The following is a 17,345-nucleotide window of genomic DNA, read 5'->3' on the forward strand; positions in this document are numbered from 1 at the left end:
AAGAACCGCTTAAATAAGTAAAGAGAAAACGACAGTTCAACATTACTTTAAAACATGAAGGTCAGTCAATCCAGAATATTTCAAGAATTTTGAAAGTTTCTTCAAGTGCAGTCACAAAAACCATCAAGAACTATGATAAAACTGGCTCTCATGAGGACCGCCACAGGAAAGGAGGACCCAAAGTTACTTCTGCTGCAGAGGATAAGTTCATTAGAGTTAACTGCACCTCAGATTGCAGCCCAAATGAATGCTTCACAAAATTAATTTAACAGACACATCTCAACATCAACTGTTCAGAGGAGACTGCGTGAATCAGGCCTTCATGGTCGAATTACTGCAAAGAAACCACTACTAAAGGACACCAATAAGAAGAGACTTGCTTGGGCCAAAAAACATGAGCAATGGACATTAGACCTGTGGAAATCTGTCCTTTGGTCTGATGAGTCAAAATTTGAGAGTTTTTGTTTCAACCGCTGTGTCTTTGTGAGATGCAGAGTAGGTGAACGGATGATCTCCGCATGTGTGGTTCCCCCTGTGAAGCATGGAGGAGGAGGTGTGATGGTGTGGGGGTGCTTTGCGGGTGACACTATGATAAATTTAGAATTCAAGGCACACTTAATCAGCATGGCTACCACAGCATTCTGCAGCGATACGCCATCCCATGTGGTTTACATGTAGTGGGACTATCATTTGTTTTTCAACAGGACACTGACCCAAAATACACCTCCAGGCTGTGTAAGAGCTATTTGACCAAGAAGGAGAGTGATGGAGTGCTGCATCAGATGACCTGGCCTCCACAATCATCCAACCTCAAACCAATTGAGATGGTTTGGGATGAGTTGGACCGCAGAGTGAAGGAGAAAGCAGTAAACAAGTGCTCAGTATATGTGGGAACTATTTCAAGACTGTTGGAAAATCATTCCTCATTAAGCTGGTTGAGAGAATGCCAAGAGTGTGCAAAGCTGTCATCAAGGCAAAGGGTGGCTACTTTGAAGAATCTAAAATATATAATATTTTTGTTTTTTAAATGATTCCATTTGTGTTATTTCATAGTTTTGATGTCTTCACTTTTATTCTACAATGTAGAAAATAGTAAAAAAATAAAAACTCTTGAATGAGCAGGTGTGTCCAAACTTTTGACTGGTACTGTATATCTATATATATTGGCGGGGGGGGGGGGGGATCAGCATTAATATTGCAGATAGATTGTGGCATCCATCAATGTCATTGTTTGTATCAATTCCAATCACCCATTTATTTTTTTGTAAGTATATATATATATATATATATTATTATTATTTTCCCAAAACACTACCATCCCTCCCATAATTGGAATAAACTAATGGACAACAACACTTAGGCTTCTACTTCCAGCATATACATACTTTATATATTTTACGGACACAGTATTTTTACAATAGTTATCTTTTGTTTGTTTTTAGTCCCATTCTTCAGCTCCACTCAGCTGCTCCCATCTATCTCTGAACACCATCCACTTTTAATTTCTATGTGAACTTAACTTCTGATTATCTTTAAGATATCCTGTATATCAAATTACAGCCAGACCGCCCAGCCAACCCGAGCAGCCTACACGGCCGACCCCCACCAGTCTAGTCAATAACTGAACTCTCCAACACAACATCCTTCTCATATTTATTTTTTTTTGTCTCAGGGGAAAGATTTGGAACACACAATGTAATGAAAACACACATGCACCTTCACATTAACACACAGAAACCGCACATCCTCCGTATAATTCATATCATCGGCCTAATAGTACTGTGGAGCTCGTTTTACTTGCACACAATATAGCTGGGTCACCCCATCCTGTCCCTAGGGGTCCACGGCCCTGTCTTGTAATTTAACTTATTTCATAAGTTATTTTTGCGCATTTGATATTGTCTATAGGGTGCAAAATTGCTGGGACCATGGCTGGCAAGGGAGCTGCATCAGATATGCCTAAAATAACATTGCGGGACTGCGGTTGGTTCTGGGACCAGTTCTTGCGGTTGGGTATGGGAGAGAAAGCCAGCGGGTGGTTTCATCATTTGATTCAGGTCTTGTTGATTGAGGCAAAAATAATAGCTAATGAAAGCCAACTTTTGGTCAGTTCTCTCTCTAACGGTACATCAACTGACGAAAGCTTGCCAAGTTAATTTACTCCTGAAACAGGACAAAAAAAGGCTACAAAACATGTACATACCAACAACTGCTGTTAGTAATAATTGCCACATCATATTGCTATCTGACAGATAGCTAGAGGCTAGAGCTAACCTGGCTGTGGTGGCTACTCACTAACGTAGCTTATTCATTCACCTCAGTCGAGAGGGGATGAAACATTAGCTGACGTTACATTTCAGTTACAATACGAGCTCAGCACTGCAAAAAAGAATTTTCTGTTAAGTTAAACGGAAGTTACCTTGCCAGCTACATCAGTCAACTAAAGAGTAGCCAGTCTCTGTTCTGTTCACATTTACAACTTGGTGAAAGAGCACTACACGTACACACTTAACCATGCTCAACTCTCCTATGCTGGTCCACAGAGCGGCCTGACAGGTTGGGTGAAGGCAAGCTTCTGGAAGGCTGGCTGGGGTCCTAGCGGTCATAAATCTAGTCGGATAAACACCCCAAACAGCCTACCTGACTGCCCGGAGGCGTCCGCATGGTCCTAAAGCAAACCGTTGCCCTATTTTGTATCACATTCGAATGCTAAACCTGGGGATGACAAAAATGCAATTTCAGAATGTGGGAAGGACATCCCCAGTGAAAGCGGCACCCCTGTTGCGCCCCTGATAAAACCAGCATGTATGTATATGAATATGAGAGGATAAATAAACACATTCGTTATATAAATATTACAATAAATAATGACAAGAATCTCATGTTCCCATTGTACTGACTACTATTTCAAATGTATTTTCAGCGTTACATATAATCATGTAATTATAAATCACTGTTCTTAATCTAAAGGCGAATAGTCAATGTTGTTCATTGTATTAGTTTGCTGTTCATTAGATTTGTCTTGAATTATTTTGATAAATCATGCGCTTTGATTATATTTATTTGCTAATAACATCTCTGAGATGCTAGTTTCAGAAATGATGTCGTAAAAATGGAAGTGTAGGCTACAAGAAAGCACACTAGGTGGAGACAGTCCGCTTTGTGTGGTCAGCCTCAAAATAGCCTCTACAAACTCGTCATAGGGCTGCAGGTAGCCTAGAGATTAGAGCGGTGGACTAGTAAATCGCAAAGTCACTGCTTCGAATACACAGTACTACTATGGCTAACCCTGTAAAAAAAAAAATAAGACATCTCACTGCACCTATCCGGTGAATGTGACGTTAAAACTTTATTTTTATTTTTTCAAGGGCGCAACTTTGGTTTTTGAAGCGGGCGGGACATATTTATAACTTTTGTCAGATAAACGCTCCAAACAGCCTACTCCACCGCTCGGAGGCATCCGCATGGTCCTGAAGCACACCGTTGCCTCGTTTTGTATCACATTCTAATTATAAAACTGTGTGTGTGGGGGGAGCTAAAACAACATGGGCTATTTACTCCACCAACAGTTTCATGATTATCCACGACTATGCAGTTGTCCAATTACGACTGAATCTAGTTATGTGAGGACACACTAATTGGTAATGTAGTGGAGAAGGGAGAGCATCAGGTCGATCAATCCACCCCCACAGACGAGAGCTTCTGAAAACAGACACTGTAGAAGAACTTCAATGGAATAAAGCTCCAGGGGAATCCTATATGAGCACATGTAGTCATCATCAGTGAGAACTGCAAACAGTGAGAACGTGACAGTCACTATTGACCAGCATGTTCTCTCACACAGACATTTCTCATTCATTGCACATGCAGTGCCCATATGAAGAAAGACTACACCGTTTACTATATAATACTACAGTACATACTATAGAATTGTATAGTAAACTAGTATACTGTAGAATACTATGTTACCCACTGTAGTAACCCTAGATCATGTGTAGTACTTACTATAGAATGTTGTAGTATACTGTAAAATACTAAATACTTACATATTATCCCCCAAAAAACTGTTATAAATACTTCAGTAATGTCTGCAAAATACACTTCATTTTTTATATATGAATACTACAGTATTTAATTTGCATATACCACCCTCACTAATGGTCCAGTTTGTGTCACCCATAAGTGAGAAACCTACATGCCAAGTATAGACCATATACATTACATGACCAAAAGTATGCGGACATGTGCTCATTGCACATTTTGTTCTAAAATCATGGGTGTCAATATGGAGTTAATCCCCATTTTCTGCTCTAACAGCCTCCACTCTTCTGGGAAGGCTTTCCACTAGATGTTGGAACATTGCTGCAGGGACTTGCTTCCATTTAGCCACAAGAGCATTAGTGAGGTCAGGCACTGATGTTGGGCAATTAGGCCTGGCTCGCAGTCGGTGTTCCACTTCATCCCAAAAATGTTTGATGGGTTGAGGTCAGGGCTCTGTGCAGGCCAGTCAAGTTCTTCCACACCAATCTTGACAAATCATTTTTGTATGGACTTCGTTTTGTGCACGGGAGCATTGTCATGCTGAAACAGGAAAGGGCCTTCCCCAAACTGTATCCACAAAGCACAGAATCGTCTAGAATGTCATTGTATGCTGTAGAGTTTAGATTTGCCTTCACTGGAACTAAGGAGCCTTGAAAATCAGCCCCAGAACATAATTCCTCCTCCACCAAACATACATTTGAGGAACTGACTTGTTGGAAAGGTGAAAGTTTAGATTTGAAAGTAAGTGAGCTCTTCAATAAGGTCATGCTACTACCAATGTTTGTCTATGGAGATTGCATGGTTGTGTGCTCGATTTTATTCACCTATCAGCAACGGGTGTGGCTGAAATAGCCAGATCCTCTAATTGGAAGGGGTGTCCACATACTTTTCTGTATTGTGTTCTCTACAGATTATAGTAAAGAGCAGAAATGCTAAACTATATATTCAGCAGTGATGGAAAAAGTTATCATTGTCATACTTGAGCAAAAGTAAATATACCTTAATAGAAAATGACTCAAGTGAAAGTCACCCAGTAAAATACTACTTGAGTAAATGTCTAAAAGTATCTGGTTTTAAATGTACTTAAGTACAGTGGTGGAAAAACTATTCAATTATCAAGTGAAAAGTACAAGTAAGTAAATGCTATTCATCAAATTCCTTGTATTAAGCAAACCAGATGGCATGATTTTCTTGTTTGTTTCAATTTACGGACAGCCAGGGACCCACTCCAACACAGACATAATTCTGTAATTCAAATGCAGTATTTGTGTTAGTGAGTCCACCAGCTCAAAGGCAGTAGGGATGTCAACATGTTATATTGATAGGTGTGGAAATTGAACCCTATTGCTGTCTTGCCTGAGCATTGGAAATGTATCGAGTACTTTTTGGTGTCAGGGAAAATGTATGGAAGTAAAAAGAACATATTTTCGTCAGAAATGTAGTACATTTAAAATGTGTCAAAAATATAAATAGTAAAGTAAAGATACCCCAACAAAAATACTTAAGTAGTGCTTCAAAGTATTTTTTACTTAGTTACTTTACACCACTGCCATTCAGACCCCAGTCCTACCTACCTACAGGTTTTAGAAAATGTGCTCTTTTAGTATTTCTCTAGAAGGTTTCTTCAAGGAGAAAGACTCCACTTCTATGTCAAAGATAATAAAACAAAAATATTATATTAAATACTACATTAATTTCCGCAAAAACACTACAGTAAATAATATAGTATACTACAGTCAGCAAAAACACTACATTAATTACTATTATGTGTACTACATATTATTTTATTACAGTATTTATTCTATAGTTAACTGTAATTACTACAGTATACTACAGTAAATACTACAGTTATGTCTGTAAAAACACTACACTGAATACAAAACAAATTCAAATTAAATTAAAATATTTGTCACATGCTTTCTAAACAACTGTCACGACTTCCACCGAAGTCGGTTCCTCTCCCTCTCCTTGTTCGGCCGGTGTTCGGTGGTCGACGTCACCGGTCTTCTAGCCATCACCGATCCACCTTTCATTTTCCATTTTTGTGGCAGCCAGTGCTTTGTACTTGGGTTTTGTACTTTGTGCTGCCTCACTTGTTCTTTGGGCGTTTGTGTTGTGATGCAGTTGCTTTCTGTATTATGATTGCCTAAGTAAAGTGCTTTGTCTATTCATCTCTGCTCTCCTGCGCCTGACTTCCATGTACCAGCTACACCCACCATTGACAGAATACCCCACCATCGAATGGAGTCAGCAGGAGCAGGTGCCCCTGTTATTGGGGTAGAGGAGCGCGTCCAGGAACACACAGCGATGCTCCACCATCTCGGCGCCGCCATGGACCCCGTTGTCAAAACAATGGACCACTGGGAGAGACAGGAAGTTCCTCTAGCACCTGCACCAGCACAACAGGGGCCTCCACTACTCGCTCCCCCTGCACCTGGTTCCACTGAGATTTGCTTCACCCTCCCCGGGGAGTACGACGGGACTGCTGCCCGCTGCCAGGGTTTCCTGCTGCAGTTTGAGTTATACCTGGCGACCGACCACACAGCTCCTTCGGGCCATGAGAGGGTGTCCTCCCTCGTCTCATGCCTCTCGGGCAAAGCCCTGGAGTGGGCCAACGCTGTGTGGGTGGAAGGAGATGCGGTGCTGGACCACTTTGAGGAGTTCACCCGTCATTTCCGGGCAGTCTTCGACCACCCGCCCGAGGGGAGAGCAGCGGGTGAACATCTTTTCCACCTGCGGTAGAGACGAGTAGTGCACATGAGTTCGCTTTGGACTTTCAGACCCTGGCAGCCGGAGTGGAATGGAACGACAGGGCCCTGAACGACCACTATCGCTGCAGCTTGCGCGAGGATGTCCTTCGGGACTTGGCCTGCACCCTCTCGTTTGACCAGCTGGTGGACCTGTCCAGTCGGCTGGATAATCTGCTGGCCACCCGCGGACGTCCAGATCGGGCTCTGTTGGTTCCATCCTCCAGCACCACCGCTCTGATACCTATGGAGCTGGGAGGTGCTGCGCTTAGGGAGGCCGAAGGAGAGGCCTTCGCGTGCACCATCTGTGGCCTCAGAAGACACACTGCCGGTCAGTGTCGAGTTGGTTCCTCTGGGGGTCAAGGTAGCAGGCAGGGCACTCTAGCGTCACCCCAGGTGAGTTGGCACCATTCTCACCCAGAGCCCTCGGTTGAAAACTTGTTTTTGAATGTCATGTTTCCTGAGTCTTCCCCACATTCCCAGCATAAGGCGCTCGTTGATTCAGGCGCGGATGGGAATTTTATAGACAGAGCATTCGCTCATAGTTTAGGGATCCCCATTGTTCCAGTGGCTGTGCCCTTCCCAGTTCACGCCTTAGACAGTCGACCATTGGGGTCACAGTTGATTAGGGAGGCCACCGCTCCCCTGTGCATGGTGACACACAAGGAGAGAATCAGTCTTTCTTATTAACTCTTCTGCGTTTCCCGTGGTGGTAGGCCTACCCTGGCTAGCCTGTCATGACCCCACTGTTTCACAGCAACGGAGGGCTCTGTTTCATGCCACAACGGTGGAAAGTCAAGACCAGGTCTCCACCGTGCGCATTCCCCCTGAATATGCCGATTTGGCTCTCGCCTTCTCTAAAAATAAGGCAACTCAATTACCACCCCATCAACGGGGGGATTGTGCGATAAATCTCCTGGTAGACGGCGCTATTCCCAGGAGTCATGTGTATCCCCTGTCACAGGTGGAGACGGTGGCTATGGAAACATATGTCTCCGAATCCCTGCGTCAGGGGTACATTTGGACCTCCACTTCACCCGCCTCCTCGAGTTTATTTTTTTGTGAAGGAGAAGGAGGGAGGTCTGCGCCCGTGTATTGACTATCGAGGTCTAAACCAGATCATTGTGAGGTACAGTTGCCCGCTACCTCTCATAGCCACAGCGATTAAGTCAATGCACGGGCCGCGCTTACTCACCAAACGAGATCTCAGGAGCGCTTACAACCTGGTGCGTATCCGGGAGGGAGACGAGTGGAAGACAGCGTTCAGTACTACCTCAGGGCATTATGAGTACCTCGTCATGCCGTTCGGATTGATGAATGCTCCATCAGTCTTCCAAGCCTTTGTAGACAAGATTTTCAGGGACCTGCACGAGCAGGGTGTAGTGGTGTATATTGATGACATTCTGATATACTCCGCTGCATGCGCTGAATATGTGTCCCTGGTGCACAGGGTGCTTGGTTGTCTGTTGGAGCATGATCTGTATGTCAAGGCTGAGAAATGCCTGTTCTTCCAACGGTCAGTCTCCTTCCTAGGGTACTGCATTTCCACCTCAGGGGTGGAGATGGAGAGTGACCGCATTTCAGCCGTGCGTAATTGGCCGACTCCCACCACCTAAGCAGGTGCAGCGGTTTCTAGGGTTTGCCAATTACTACCGGAGGTTTATCTGGGGTTTTGGTCAGGTAGCGGCTCCCATTACCTCACTGCTGAAGGGGGGACCGGTATGTTTGCAGTGGTCGCCTGAGGTGGACAGGGCTTTTGGTCACCTGAGCGCTTTGTTTACCTCGGCTCCCGTGCTGGCCCATCCAGATCCCTCTTTGGCATTCATAGTTGAGGTAGACACATCCAAGCCTTCTTCTCGAGGAAGCTGAGCCCGGCAGAGTGAAACTATGACGTGGGGGACCGGGAGCTGTTGGTTGTCTTCAAGGCTTTGAAGGCGTGGAGACATTGGCTTGAGGGGGCTAAACACCCTTCTCTCATCTGGACTGACCACCGCAAGCTGGAGTACATCCAGACTGCGAGGAGACTGAACCCTCCCCAGGCAAGGTGGGCCATGCTTTTCACCCGTTTTGTTTTCACCCTTTCGTACAGACCAGGTTCCCAGAACGTGAAGGCAGACGCACTGTCCCGGCTGTATGACACAGAGGAGCGACCCATGGATCCCACCCCCATACTCCCGGCCTCCTGCCTGGTGGTGCCGATAGTGTGAGAGCTGGACGCGGACATTGAGCAGGCGCTACATGCAGAACCCACTCCCCTCCAGTATCCCGCTGGGTGTCTGTACGTTACATCTGCTGTCCGTGACCGGCTGATCTATTGGGCCCACACGTTACCCTCCTCTGGTCATCCAGGCATCAGTTGGACAGTGCGCTGTCTGAGTGGGAAGTACTGGTGGTCCACTTTGGCTAAGGACGTGACGGTTTGTTTCCTCCTGCACGGTGTGCGCACAGTGCAAGGCTCCTAGGCACCTGCCCAGAGGTAAGCTACACCCCTTACCCGTTCCATATCGGCCTTGGTCTCACCTGTTGGTGGATTTCCTTACAGATCTTCCTCCCTCACAGGTTAACACCACGATCCTGGTCGTTGTGGACCGTTTTTCTAAGTCCTGCCGTCTCATCCCTCTGCCCATACTGCCTACGGCCCGACAGAATGCGGAGGCCTTGTTTACACACGTCTTCTGGCACTACGAGGTGCCTGAGGACATAGTGTCTGGGGTCCCCAGTTCACTTCGAGGGTCTGGAGGGTGTTCATGGAACGCCTGGGGGTCTCAATCAGCCTGACCTCGGATTTTCACTCCGAGAGTAATGAGCATGTGGAGAAAGTTTACCAGGATGTGGGTAAGTTTCTGAGGTCTTATTGCCAGGACCGGCCAGGGGAGTGGGCGGTGTTCGTGCCCTGGGCAGAGATGGCCCAGAACCCGCTCCTCCACTCCTCCACTAACCTCTCCCCCTACAGTGTGTACTGGGGTATCAGCCGGTTCTGGCTCCTTGGCATCAGAGTCAGACTGAGGCTCCTGCGGTGGATGACTGGTTCCAGCGCGCAGAGGAGACATGGGACGCCACCCATGTTCACCTTCAGCGCGCTGTTCTGCACCAGATGCCAGCTCTGACCGTCACCGCAGTGACGCCCCGGTGTTCGCACCGGGTCTGGCTCTCGACCCGAAACCTGCTCCTCCGTCTGCCCTGCCGGAAGCTGGGCCCGTGGTTTGTGGGGCCATTTAAAGTCCTGAGGAGACTGAGCGAGGTGAGTTACAGGTTACAGCTTCCCCTGATTACCGTATTAACCCCTTGTTCCATGTCTCTCCTCAGGCTGGTGGTAGCTGGCCCGCTCCAGGAGTCTGAGGTGCGGGAGATTTCTCCACCCCCTCTGGACATTGAGGGGGCCCTGGTGTAAGTCGCTCTGGATAAGAGCGTCTGCTAAATGACTTAAATGTAATGTAAATGTTAAATGTACTCCGTTCGCTCCATACTGGATTCAAGGCGTCGGGCGAGGGGCCTTCAGTACCTCGTGAACTGGGAGGGGTACGGTCCGGAGGAGAGATGCTGGGTTCCGGTGGAGGACGTGTTGGACCCTTCAATGCTGCGGGAGTTCCAACGTTTCAGTCCGGATCACCCTGCACCTCGCCCTCCAGGTCGTCCCTGAGGCCGGTGTCGGCGCGCTGCTGGAGCTGTGCGTCAATGGGGGGTTACTGTCACGACTTCCGCCGAAGTCGGTTCCTCTCCTTGTTCGGGCGGCGTTCGGAGGTCAACGTCACCGGTCTTCTAGCTATCGTCGATCCACCTTTCATTTTCCATTTGTTTTGTCTTGTCTTCCTGCACACCTGGATTACATGTTCTACTAATTAGCATGTGTATTTAGCCTTCTTTCCCTCCATGTCTGTGTGGGGTATTGTTTTTTTGTCAAGGTTGGTATGCTTCCGGCTGGTTTGCGACAGTTTTGTTTTATACCTGTGCTTTGTGGCAGCCGGTACTTTGTACTTTGTGCTGCCTCACTTGTTCTTTGGGCATGTGTGACGTGACGCGGTTTCGTTCTGTATTATGATGCCTAAGTAAAGTGCTTTGTCCATTCATCTCTGCTCTCCTGCTCCTGACTTCCATGCACCAGCTACACCCACCACTGACAACAGCAGGTGTAGACTAACAGTGAAAAGCTTACTTAAGGGCACTTTTCAACATTGCAGAGAGAACGACAATAGAGAAATAATAAAACACGTAATAATGAATACATAATGAGTAACGATAACTTGGCTATTTACACGGAGTACCAATACTGAGTAAATGTGCTGGGGTACGAGGTAATTGATGTAGATATGTATATATAACTAGGAATAAAGCGACAGATAATAAACAGTAGCAACAGCGTATATGATGAGTAAGAAAAAGAGTCAATGCAGGTTAGTACAGGTAGCTATTTGGTTAACTATTTAACTAACTATTTAGCAGTCTTATGGCTTGGGAGTAGAAGCTGTTTAGGGTCCTGTTGGTTTGCATTGGTACCGCTTGCCGTGCGGTAGCAGAGAGAACAATTTGATGTCTTGGGTGGCTGGGGTCTTTGACAATCTTTAGGGTCTCCCTTTGACAGCGCCTGACATAGAGATCCTGGATGGCAGTGAGTTCGGCCCCAGGGGTGTACTGGGCCGTATGCACTACCCTCTGTAACCAATTTTCAATTTGGGCTGTAACACAACATTTTTGGGAAAAAGTCAAGGGGTGTGAATACTTTCAGAAAGCCCTGTATACCATAGTATACTATAGTATTTTTTCATGTGGGTGAAAACGTGAAGTCTATTTCAGGGTGAAGTCTATTTCAGGACCATGGCAGTTAGGCGTGTGTGTCTGAGTCTGGCTCTCTCAGAGAAGGAATGAATTAACAGCGTCTTTGCCCTCGTGGGAACTTCGTATTGAAGTATTTCTATGGAAGTCTATCCTTCGTATGTCACAAGCACGTCACATTGGGCTGAGTCAAAAGTAAAATCAGCAGGGTCTGGTTCACGTGACATTGCAACAGAGGATGGAAACTTCTATTTTCCCAGTCTGATCCCCTTTCAGCCAAAACTCTATTAGTGGAATTCATTAGAAGGGTTGTATTTCAAAGACAGTAGATAATTGAAAACCAGAAGCAGAGGGTAGAGCAAAGAGAGACTTAAAAATGTGTAATACCTTTCTCAGTACTTATTTTTTGTATTATTTGTTTGCCGTTACTAGTGACGATACTACCTGCATGACTATTTTATCTTTCTTTGGAAACTACAGCCCACGCACCCACACACTTCTTATTCAGGAAACTGGGAGCATCTGCATAGGATGGGTATCTACTCAGTAATGGTTGTAGGTTTTTACCCACAACTTTTCTATATTCAGAAAAAAGCAATTGCGTGCTTTTAATAATGCAGGTTCGATTGAATTGGGCTTTTAGTCTCTTTGTATCTCTCTTTATATCTCTCTTTGTATCACTCTTTGTATCCTTCTCTCCAGCCCAGAGAGCGAGAGACAGTCAGTTCATCATCAATACCCTCTGTGTTTTGAGCCAATAGCCTCTCCATTACGTCAGCACTGAGACAGTATGACTCACAGAGAGAGAGGCACATTCATGCCAGCCAATGTCAATGGGGACAGAGTGTCTGCTGGCTCAATAAGTATTTCTGGCCACTCCCCTCAGGTCAGCCTGTCCACTTGGCTGCCAGGACTTGCTGGAGATACTCATCTTCATGCCGGGAGTGACAATTGTCGTTGCAATGCCATTCACATTCCAAACGCACAGAGGGAGTACATTGTAACACCCAAGAGAAAATAACCACAGGAAAGTCAACCAATACTGCCTGCGCTCCATACCCTGTTCACTACCATGCTTCTGCCTTGAAGTAAATTACAGATAACCCCTCTGTAGAGATTATTATTATTATTATGCCCACAATGTGGTCAGTGCATACCCACAAGAGGAAACCTGGTTGAGAAAATACCCTGGAGCTAATTTTCTGTATCAGGTAGGTAGGTAGGCAGGTCGGAATGCAAAGTTCAGTGCTTCTGCTGTTTTCTATAACCTGAAGAGAACACAATATATGGTCTATACTTGGCATGTAGGTTTTTTACTTATGAGTGGCACAAATTGGGATATGGGGGAGGGGAATGGGCATGGTGTCACGCCCTGGTCTATATTTATTTATGTTATCTTCATTTATTGGGTTAGGCCAGGGTGTGACATGGGTTTATTTGTAGTGTGTTTCGTCTTGGGGTTGTGTGGGGTGTATAGATTAGTCTATGGCTGCCTGAGGCGGTTCTCAATCAGAGTCAGGTGATTATCGTTGTCTCTGATTGGGAACCATATTTAGGTAGCCTGGGTTTCACTGTGTGTTTGTGGGTGATTGTTCCTGTCTCTGTGTTTGTTGCACCAGTCAGGGCTGTTTCGGTTTTCGGCGTTTGTTGTTTTGTATTGTTCGTGTTTTTCATCATTTAAGATGTATCGAACGAACCACGCTGCATTTTAGTCCGATCCTTATTCCACCTCTTCGTCAGAGAAGGAGGTAGAAGAAACCCGTTACAGAATCACCCACCACAAACAGACCAAGCAACGTGTCAACAGGCAGGAGCCACAGGAGAAGCAACGAAGGCAGCAACAGCGATCACAGGACTTCTGGACTTGGGAGGAGATATTGGACGGAAAAGGACCCTGGGCACAGCCTGGAGAATATCGCCGTCCCAAGGAAGAACTGGAGGCGGTAAAGCGGAGAGGCGCTGGTATGAAGAGGCAGCGCGGCGACGCGGTTGGAAGCCCGAGAGTCAGCCCCAAAAAATTCTTGGGGGGGGCTAACAGGGAGTATGGCTACGCCAGGTAGGAGACCTGCGCAAACTCCCTGTGCTTACCGGGGGGCTAGAGAGACCGGGCAGGCACCGTGTTAGGCTATGGTGCGCACGGTGTCTCCAGTGCGGGTGCATAGCCCGGTGCGTTCTATTCCAGCTCCGCGTATCGGCCGGGCTAGATTGAGCGTCGAGCCAAATGCCATGAAGCCGGCTCTATGCATCTGGTCCCCAGTGCGTCTCCTTGGGCCAGCTTACATGGCACCAGCCTTGCGCTCGGTATCCCCGTTTCGCCTGCATAACCCAGTGCGGGCTATTCCACCATGCCGCACTGGCAGAGCGACCGGGAGTATTCAACCAGGTAAGGTTGGGCAGGCTCGGTGCAAGCTCCAGTGCGCCTGCACGGTCCGGTCTACCCAGTACCACCTCCACACCCCAGCCCTCCGGTGGCAGCTCCCCGCACCAGGCTTCCTGTGCGTGTCCTCGGCCCAGAACCACCAGTGCCAGCACCACGCATCTTTCCTACAGTGCGCCTCGCCTCTCCAGCGCTGCCGGAGCCTTCCTCCTCTCCTGTGCTGCTGGAGCCTCCCGCCTGTTTAGCGCTGCCAGAGCCTTCCGCCTCTACAGCGTTGCCGGAGTCTCCTGCCCGTTTAGCGCAGCCAGAGCTGCCAGTATGCATGGAGCAGCCAGAGCTGCCAGTCTGCATGGAGCAGCCAGAGCTGCCAGTCTGCATGGAGCAGCCAGAGCTGCCAGTCTGCATGGAGCAGCCAGAGCTGCCGGTCTGCATGGAGCAGCCAGAGCTGCCGGTCTGCATGGAGCAGCCAGAGCTGCCAGTCTGCATGGAGCAGCCAGAGCTGTCAGTCTGCATGGAGCAGCCAGAGCTGTCAGTATGCTTGGAGCAGCCAGAGCTGCCAGTCTGCAAGGAGCTGCCAGTCTGCAAGGAGCTGCCAGTCTGCAAGGAGCTGCCAGTCTGCATGGAGCAGCCAGAGCTGTCAGTCTGCAAGAAGCCGCCAGAGCTGTCAGTCAGCATGGAGCAGCCAGAGCCGTCAGTCTGCCAGGATCCGCCAGTCAGCCAGACTCTTCCAGATCTGCCAGTCAGCCAGACTCTTCCAGATCTGCCAGTCAGCCAGACTCTTCCAGATCTGCCAGTCAGCCAGACTCTTCCAGATCTGCCAGTCAGCCAGACTCTTCCAGATCTGCCAGTCAGCCAGACTCTTCCAGATCTGCCAGTCAGCCAGACTCTTCCAGATCTGCCAGTCAGCCAGACTCTTCCAGATCTGCCAGTCAGCCAGACTCTTCCAGATCTGCCAGTCAGCCAGACTCTTCCAGATCTGCCAGTCATACAGACTCTTCCAGATCTGCCAGTCAACCAGACTCTTCCAGATCCGCCAGTCAGCCAGGATCTGCCAGAACTGCCAGCCAGCCAGGATCTGCCGGATTCAACTCCCTGGCTGGGCTTCCTCTCAGTGCTGGGCTTCCTCTCAGTGCTGGGCTTCCTCTGTCCCGAGCTGCCCCTCTGTCCCGAGCTGCCCCTCTGTCGCGAGCTGCCCCTCTGTCGCGAGCTGCCCCTCTGTCGCGAGCTGCCCCTCTGTCCCGAGCTGCCCCTCTGTCCAGTGGGGTTCTGGGTGAGGACTACTTGGCCATGGTCGGCGGCGAGGGTGGACAATCCTAGGACGCGAGGAGGGGGGACTAAGACATTCATAGAGTGGGTTCCACATCCCGAGCCGGAGCCTCCACCATGGACAGACGCCCATGTTTAAAGCTTGGGAAATCTTTTTGTATCCAAATCCGGCTTTAAACTTCTTCACAACAGTATCTCGGACCTGCCTGGTGTGTTCCTTGTTCTTCATGATGCTCTCTGCGCTTTTAACAGACCTCTGAGACTATCACAGTGCAGGTGCATTTATACGGAGACTTGATTACACACAGGTGGATTGTATTTATCATCATTAGTCATTTAGGTCAACATTGGATCATTCAGAGATCCTCACTGAACTTCTGGAGAGAGTTTGCTGCACTGAAAGTAAAGGGGCTGAATAATTTTGCACGCCCAATTTTTCAGTTTTTGATTTGTTAAAAAAGTTTGAAATATCCAATAAATGTCGTTCCACTTCATGATTGTGTCCCACTTGTTGTTGATTCTTCACAAAAAAATACAGTTTTATATCTTTATGTTTGAAGCCTGAAATGTGGCAAAAGGTCGCAAAGTTCAAGGGGGCCGAATACTTTCGCAAGGCACTGTACTAGTAATTACTTGTTGTAATTAATTGTTTTTGCGGACATCACTGTAGTGTTCTGTGGTCTGTAGTATACTGTATTATTTACTGTAGTATTCTACAGTGTACTACAAAGTCCTATAGTAAGTACTACACATGATCGTGATACTACAGTGTGTAGTATAGTATTCTACAGTACTGTATATTACAGTTTACTACAGAGTTCTATAGTATTTACTGTAGTATTCCACACTAAACTATAGTATTTTTTCACGTGGGTATCGATGCAATCACTTTTATTTGTGTGCTTGTGTAAGTGGCGGTTGGTGATGTTTAAGATGAGGGAGGACATTATCTTTTCTTATGAGCATGGCCTTATTTCTATTACAGCATATTGGATGACTGTCATTCCTATTCCATTCACCCAGCTCGATATAACATCGATTGGTTTAGGCTACTAAATTATACTCTAATTTCCCTTTACCCATCATGAGGTTGCTACAATCTAGCCTATGAATGACAGTTTACAACGTAGGTGCACAGGTCGAGAAAAAAATTGAGTCGTCAAGGTGACAGACAGTGACATATTCAATACCGCCTTGCACGCTCTTGTCCGCATCTAGCTAATCTAGGGTGTAATCATTAGTCCAACAGTTGCACATTCAATCAAATTCAGGTAGGTTTATCCCCATTTTGTTCCATTTGCTTCTGTTTAAGAAACGTTTTGCAACAGAATCGGTGGAATGAATACACCCCTGATCACACAGAAAGAGCATTATATTTTTGCTCGTTGTAGGCTCGATGTAGGATTCCTTCTTGCATCTACGCACTCTACTCCTCTCACATTTTCCCTTCGCTTGTGGACTTCAGTGCACAACACATCAGCTAGGCAGAAAAACTTTTCCAAGCCAAACTTTCATATCATAACCGCTACACACAGCCTACATCGTTGTCACCATGTTAGCTAACATCACAGCTAGTAAACATAGCTACTAGAACTAACGCATTAGTAAATCCGCTACAATCATGCAGTAAAGTGTACAATCAGCAAGCAGTTTAGCAGTTACATCAAGGGGCCCTGTTTACAATAAATTTATAAAACCAAAAGTTTGCCTTGACTTGAAAGCATTCCAGTGTTGGACAGCCATAGCGTTGGATAGCCATCCATCTCCAGTGTTGGATAGCCATCCCTCTCCATTTGAGGTGGGTGTTTGAGTAGTCTAAACTAGCTAGCTGCATTTGCTTCCTAAGTGAAAGTGAAACAAATTACAATGATATATACAGTGCTGTAAAAAATATGTTTTCCCCCTGTCTACATTTCTCTACTTTTGCATATTTGTCATACTGAATGTTATCAGATCTTCAACCAAAACCTATTATTAGATACAGGGAACCTCAGTGGACAAATAACACAACAATTGCATACTTATTTCCTTTATTTCATAAACAAAGTTATGCAACACCCAATACCCCTATGTGAAAAAGTTATTGCCCCCTTACACTCAATAACTGCTTGTGCCACCTTTAGCTGCAATGACTCCAACCAAAC

At 46.7% G+C, this 17,345-nt stretch overlaps 1 non-coding gene across 1 annotated transcript; it reads left to right on the plus strand.

Moving 5' to 3' along the window:
- Nucleotides 1–5,629: 5,629 nt before the first annotated feature.
- LOC135514448 (U7 small nuclear RNA) lies at nt 5,630–5,683 on the plus strand. Its single transcript, XR_010451677.1, has one exon. It is a non-coding gene; the product is annotated as a U7 small nuclear RNA (small nuclear RNA).
- Nucleotides 5,684–17,345: the final 11,662 nt, after the last annotated feature.

Source organism: Oncorhynchus masou, chromosome 25 (assembly GCF_036934945.1).
Source record: "Oncorhynchus masou masou isolate Uvic2021 chromosome 25, UVic_Omas_1.1, whole genome shotgun sequence".
NCBI lineage: Eukaryota > Metazoa > Chordata > Actinopteri > Salmoniformes > Salmonidae > Oncorhynchus > Oncorhynchus masou.